Below are 6,505 nucleotides of genomic sequence, written 5' to 3'. Positions count from 1 at the left end.
TGTGGGCCTTGTGGTTATCAAGGAGTAGTGGCTTCTGCTGTTCCACTGTACCCTTCTGTTTTGACTTTCTCTACCTCCTTTTTTACAGTATGTCCCTCCACAGTTTTGACCTGTCAATCTTTCTGTCCTCCACTGATCTGAAGGATTTCCCACCCTCAACATCAATGGCTGCTCTCTCCATCTCCTCTAAAGGTGTCGAGCTCCAGTTGGTTCTTCTTTTGTAGGTTCTTGGCATGATGGCTTTTATGCAATGTGTAATATATTGTTAACGGTTACGTAATACTATATGTTGGGCTTAAAACTGAACTTCAGTGCCTTAAGTTAGGTCAGGTAAGGTTCAATTCATCCCACATCATCTGGCTCACTTTGCCCCATAGTCACCGTTTTGGTGAAAACGGGTAAGCAGTTCAGGCTAACCTTTAGCTTAATGATTCACATTGTTTTACATGTTGACAAATCACCAACATGTACTGTACCATACACAACTTTAGACCTAGATAGTTTTTGCTACTATACCTAACTTTAACAAGCAAAAAAAAAAACTTACCTCTTGTCCCATGTGCTTCAAAATAGAAATGGAGTCCTTCAGAATGTATGGTCACATGACACCAAATGTGCAAAGTTGCCTAGAAACCGGGGGTGGGTCAACTTACCCACCGGCTCATCTTACCCCACTCTCCCCTATTTTAAATGTGCCTATTAATAGATAGATAGATAGATAGATAGATAGATAGATAGATAGATAGATAGATAGATAGATAACTTTATTGTCATTACACATGTACAGGTACAAGGCAACGAAATACCGTTTGGAGCATGCCTCCGGGCCGCTGCTAATACAAGCGCCGCCACACGCACTCTCTGAAAAAGATTTATGCAGACAGCAACATGGTACAATACAAACATCACAACGTAATGCACAAGACAACACACAGTTCATGTGAACACGTGAAGGAATTTTTTGAGGTGGCATTGAGAGGAAACACGAAATCGAGGCAGACAGACGGATACGGGGCGGGATGGGGGGGGGGAGTGTATGGTGTGTGTGTGTGTGAGATAATGAGTTATGTGTGCGTCAGACTGTCTGTGTTGTTAAAAGCTCAGTTCATCTGCGTAAATGAGCTAAATGAAGCAAACTCTCCTAATGCTAACCCTCTCAAATCATCTTTTGTCATAATGATGCATTATAAACTGATGCTCCTTGGAGGAGTTGTCAACTAAAAACTGGATTAAATACTGAGTTCTTCAACAGATGTAGCCGTACGTCCTTGGAGGATAAATAACCAAACACACTTTAATCCAAACTTCCCACGTAGCGTGATTGTATCTTGGTATGTAGTGAACAGTGTGTGTGTGTATCTGGGAGAGTCGGGGGGTAAAGCGAGCACAAGGGAGCCCTGTCAGTGTACCGTCTGAATACGGACCATTCAAGGTGGCTCGCACAGGCGACAAACACAGGTATTTATCCAGTAGTTTAATTATCCGGTTTAACATGTTTCAAAATGTGGGAGGGAAACCTTGTCTTGTAAAAACGTTGCGCGATGATAACATTATGACTTGTTGGGGTCGGGGCTGCCTGGACTCGTTGTGGGGTCAAAGCTGTCTATTCTCTCTGAGTGAATGGGCCCAATGGGCTCTATGTTGAGTATCCACCACAGGCCACACACACAAAGTTATATTTATCCCCCCCCACCCCATGTCTCCAGCTAGTTTTCCTTTCGTTGCAAGGTCTCTGAGGCTCTTTTCAAAGTGCCTGTAAATGCTCCTACTGTAGCCTTGGTCCCTAATAACACAGGGCTGCTTGACATTCTCAAAGTCTCCTCTGTCTTGTTGAATCACAGCCGCCCCCCGCTAACAGTATTCCCTTTTTTATGTGCTCTCATCTATGAAATCTTTCAACCTTTTTAGCGTCACGTTGCATTTTTTTCTCTTACAATTTCTTGCCTTGACCCTCTGCTATGAGCTCCGCCCTATTTCAAGGAAACGGGAAAACTGCTAAGCATATGTAGGATTTATTAGAAATATCCCCACGCATTCTAAAAAACAGGTTGGTATGATATCGGAGGAAAACTCACGCACACCGATTGACATCCTATGAAGTTACACGACCGGCGACCGGTCTTTACAGTTCCATTTAGCTGAGAAAAGATGGCGATTGTCATGCAGCAACGACATATGTGTAGGCAAAACGACTAACTACTAAAATTACAAAAAAAGATTGTGGTTTGGATTCAAAGACCTGTCCCCTTAAGTCAAACGTGTCAAATTCAAGGTCTGTGGGCCAAATCCGGTCCCTTGGAAATTTTGGTCTGGCCACCATATCAATAAATGTTGGCCCACGTAGTTTTTGTCACTTTTTACAAGTTTTTATGCTTTTGGAGTTTTTGGTACCTTTTTTATGTTTTTGATGTTTTTTTCCCCCCACATTTTTAAATGGACCAGAGTCTGGTAGGACCGGGCTAATGGACCAGAGTCCAGTAGGACCGGGCTAATGGACCAGAGTCCAGTAGGACCGGGCTAATGGACCAGAGTCGGGTAAGACCGGGCTAATGTACAGAGTCTGGTAGGACCGGGCTAAGGGACGAGAGTCCGGTAGGACCAAGCTAATGGATCAGAGTCTGGTAGGACCAGGCTAATGGAACCATTCGGGTAGAACCAGGTTATGGACAGGGTCTGTAGACCAGGCCAATGGACCAGAGTCTGGTAGGACCAGGCTAAGGGACCGCAGGCCGGTAGGACCAGCTAATGAACAGAGTCTGTAGGACCAGGCTATGGACCAGAGTCTGTGTAGGACCGGGCGAGACCAGAGCCTGTAGGACCGGGTAATGACCGGAGTCCGTAGGACCAGGCTAATGGACCAGAATCTGGTAGGACCGGGCTAATGAAACAGAGTCCGTAGAAATAAGCTATGAACCAGAGTCTGGTACGACCAGGTTAATGGACCAGGGTCTGTTAGGACCAGGTTGAACCAGTGCTGTAGACCAATTAATGACCAGGGGTCTGGTAGGACCAGTTAATGGACCAGGTCTGGTAGGACCAGGTTATGTGGACCAGGTCTGTAGGACCAGGTTTTGGACCAGAGTCTTAAGACCAGGCTAATGAACCAGAGTCTGTAGGACAAGCATGACCAGATCTGGTAGGACCAGGCTAATGACCAGAGTCTGGTAGGACCAGCTCTAATGGATCATCTGGTAGGACCAGCTAATGGACCAGTCTGGTAGACCAGGTTAATGGACCAGAGTACGGTAGGACCAGGCTAATGGACCAGAGTCTGGTAGGACCAGGTTAATGGACCAGAGTCTAGTAGGACCAGGCTAATGACCATTCTGGTTCGACCAGCTAATGGACCAGAGATGGTAGGACCAGGCTAATGGCCCAAGTTTAATGGACCAGAGTCTAATGGATCAGATTCAAAATATGACGGAGATTTACCATTTGGACTAAAAAGTGACACACAACAGCAACACCAATAACCTGTTTAAACTTCATAAAACAACACACCCCCTAAGAAGATTAAGAAATCTTGAAGATTTCTATGCAAAGACCATGCTTTGTTGGTATTTATTTAATTATTATATATATTAGTTATATTATTCATTTGTGTTATTACTATTATTTTTTTTTTTTTTTTTTTTTTTTTTGTTTAGTAGTCCCCAATGGGGAATTACGTACTGCACTCTGTGTACAGACTTTTTGTTATTACTCCACACAGGCCTGAAATACACACACATGCTCGACCTATACATGCACTATACATGGAGAATGTCAGAGTGAGTGGGCTGCCAGCTGAACCAGCGCCCTGATGGTCGGGGGGTACGGTGCCTTGCTCAAGGGCACCTGGCAGTGCCCAGAGGTGAACTGGCATCTCTCCAGCCACCAATCCACGCTCCCAACTTTTTGGGTCCATACGAGTTGAAACCAGTGACCCTCCGGTTCCCAACCCAACTCCCTATGGACTGAGCTACTGCCACCCCAGTAGTGAAGTAGTGAAGCATCCTCAATAATAGTGTACGATTGTTTAACATACGTATTTAAATTTAATTGTACTCATATTTGGTTTTGTAATCAATTCCTGTGTGATGATCTTATTTTCTAAAAGGCCCTTATTTGGGAAAATAAATAAAATATCCATTTAAATAATGATCAGTATCATCGGTATTGGATTGAAAAAATTTGGATTTGCCCCTCCCTGGTAAAAGCCCCAAAACAATGAGGCCTATAATTAATATCCTACAATAATCCAACAGCTCAACAGGCAGTTTTGGCCATTCATAAGGTGCAGATACTTGTGCAAGTGTGAGCGAGAGTTTAAGTGTTGCATGATGGTCTGAATGTTAATTTATCTTAGCTAGGACAGAATTTTGAGGGGAAACAGTAAATATCTAAGTCAGCATAAACATCCTAACTATACTTTGTTAATAAAGTTGCTTTTTCTCTTTTGGTAGCACTCAACTATCTGGAAAATAAAAGACACAAAGAGCAAAATGCCTGAAATTGTAAGTTAAAATAACTGCTGAGTGACGTTGTGCGTTGGGCCTGGTAGTGTGTCGTGCTCTGGTTCTGGAGGGTGGGGTTGATGTTAAGCGGAGGGCCTTCTCGGCAGAGGTGATTAATGTGGTGCCCTGAACGCCTCGGCTTCCACATCACACAGATAACGGTTTTCTGCCTCCTGTCAAAGTCCCGGCCCGGGAAGCAACTGAAACGTGAAAATAAATAAACAAATAAATAAATAAAAAGGGAATATGGGTTTTCACACAAACACTTACAGTTATGTGCTGCTGGCTTGTGTCCACCGAGACTCAAATGCATTTGTGAAGCACACACACACACACACACACACACACACACACACACACACACACACACACACACACACACACACACACACCACACACACACACACATCATTGTGCGCATGTACACACATGGGTAAGAAACTGCTTTAGTGTACTCTCTGCACACACACACACACACACACACACACACACACACACACACACACACACACGTTCATGTACACACACAAGTAAATTAAACTGCTTTTAGTGTATGCTCTATTGTCCTCTGTCTGTTATATACACACACACGTGAGCTCACACACACACACATATGTGCTCATGTCCACACACAAGCAAATGAAACTGCTTTTAGTGCACGCTCTGTCTGTCACACACACACACCCACACATACACACACACAGACATATGTGCTCATGTCCCCACACAAGCAAATGAAACTGCTTTTAGTATTATTAGCTCTATTGTCTTCTGTCACACACACACACACACACACACACGCACACATACATATGTGCTCATGTACACACATGGATATGAAACTGCTTTTAGTGTACTCTCTACCTTCCTCTCTGGCACACACACACACACGCACACATGTGCGCACACACACACACAGACATATGTGCTCATGTACACACACAAGCATGTGAAACTGCTTTTAGTGTACGCTCTATCATCCTCTGTCTGTCCAACACACCCTCACTCACACACACACACACACACACGTGAAAGTCATGGCTTTCATTTTCCATTGTGCGACGGGTGACCCTAAATATTTACACTGCTTGGCAGAAGCAGTGCCCGGGGATTTGGGTCTTGGTGAGCAGTGAGCTCCCATTACGCATTACGGGTCCAATAGGAGCTGTGAATATGTCAAGCGTTTATTTGTGTAGCGGAGTTAATCACAGTTCATACAGTGTGCTTCATTGTCAATCGCACAAAACTGCCCTCTATTTTTCAAATTCTTATCTTGGCTTGTATAAACACTGTTGGTATATGATGCTGGCTGTTGTAACACTGGCTCATGTTGGACCCAGTCTTCCAGTCCAGACAAGGCTACACTCAGACAGACAGCCAGACTGGGAGACCCCGAGCCAAAGCATGTGTCAGCGTCACAACATGAAGCTCTGCTTGCTAAATGGCATTCAAGCCCAACTGGCGAAATATTGGACTTACAAGGCATCTCTTGCTGACTTTACACTGGACAAATTTGAGTTACACATGAGCAGTCTTTCAAAGGTTGCTGAAACATGAGAAACATGTGAGCATTTGTTTATGGGTTGCATTAACGGGCGGACGTTAGCATTTAGCTCAAAACACAGCCACACAGATCCGCTTACGTGGCTTTAGACTTCCTGGTTTAGTTAAATGACCAATGGCAACATTTAAAAAATTTTTTTTATTTATTTCTACAGCATGCACAGTTACATAAAAGGTTGAAATAGTGGCTGGAATTGAACCCTGCGCTCTTGCATGAAAGTCAGACCGGCTCCAAGCCTCTCAAACACTCTTTGGAGGACGTAAATCACGCTGCAGAATCGTCCAGTTAATTTCTCGGAAGACTGGGCTGACTTAAAGGTCCCACGACATGGTGGTCTTTGGATGCTTTTATATAGACCTTAGCAGTCCCCTAATACTGTATCTGAAGTCTCTTTTATATTGACCTTAGCGGTCCCCTAATACTGTATCTGAAGTCTCTTTTATAT

General features: G+C 44.0%; 1 long non-coding RNA gene across 1 annotated transcript in view; it reads right to left on the bottom strand.

The window, feature by feature from the left end:
- Positions 1-2,512: 2,512 nt before the first annotated feature.
- LOC116695916 (uncharacterized) overlaps positions 2,513-6,505 on the bottom strand; it is an 8,751-nt gene continuing 4,758 nt past the window's right edge. The window contains exon 3 of the long non-coding RNA XR_004333584.1: positions 2,513-2,632. This is a non-coding gene — a long non-coding RNA (uncharacterized LOC116695916). The remainder of the gene's footprint in view (positions 2,633-6,505) is intronic.

Source organism: Etheostoma spectabile, chromosome 9 (genome assembly GCF_008692095.1).
Source record: "Etheostoma spectabile isolate EspeVRDwgs_2016 chromosome 9, UIUC_Espe_1.0, whole genome shotgun sequence".
In the NCBI taxonomy this organism is placed as follows: domain Eukaryota; kingdom Metazoa; phylum Chordata; class Actinopteri; order Perciformes; family Percidae; genus Etheostoma; species Etheostoma spectabile.
This window is presented reverse-complemented; position numbering and strand designations above follow the sequence as displayed.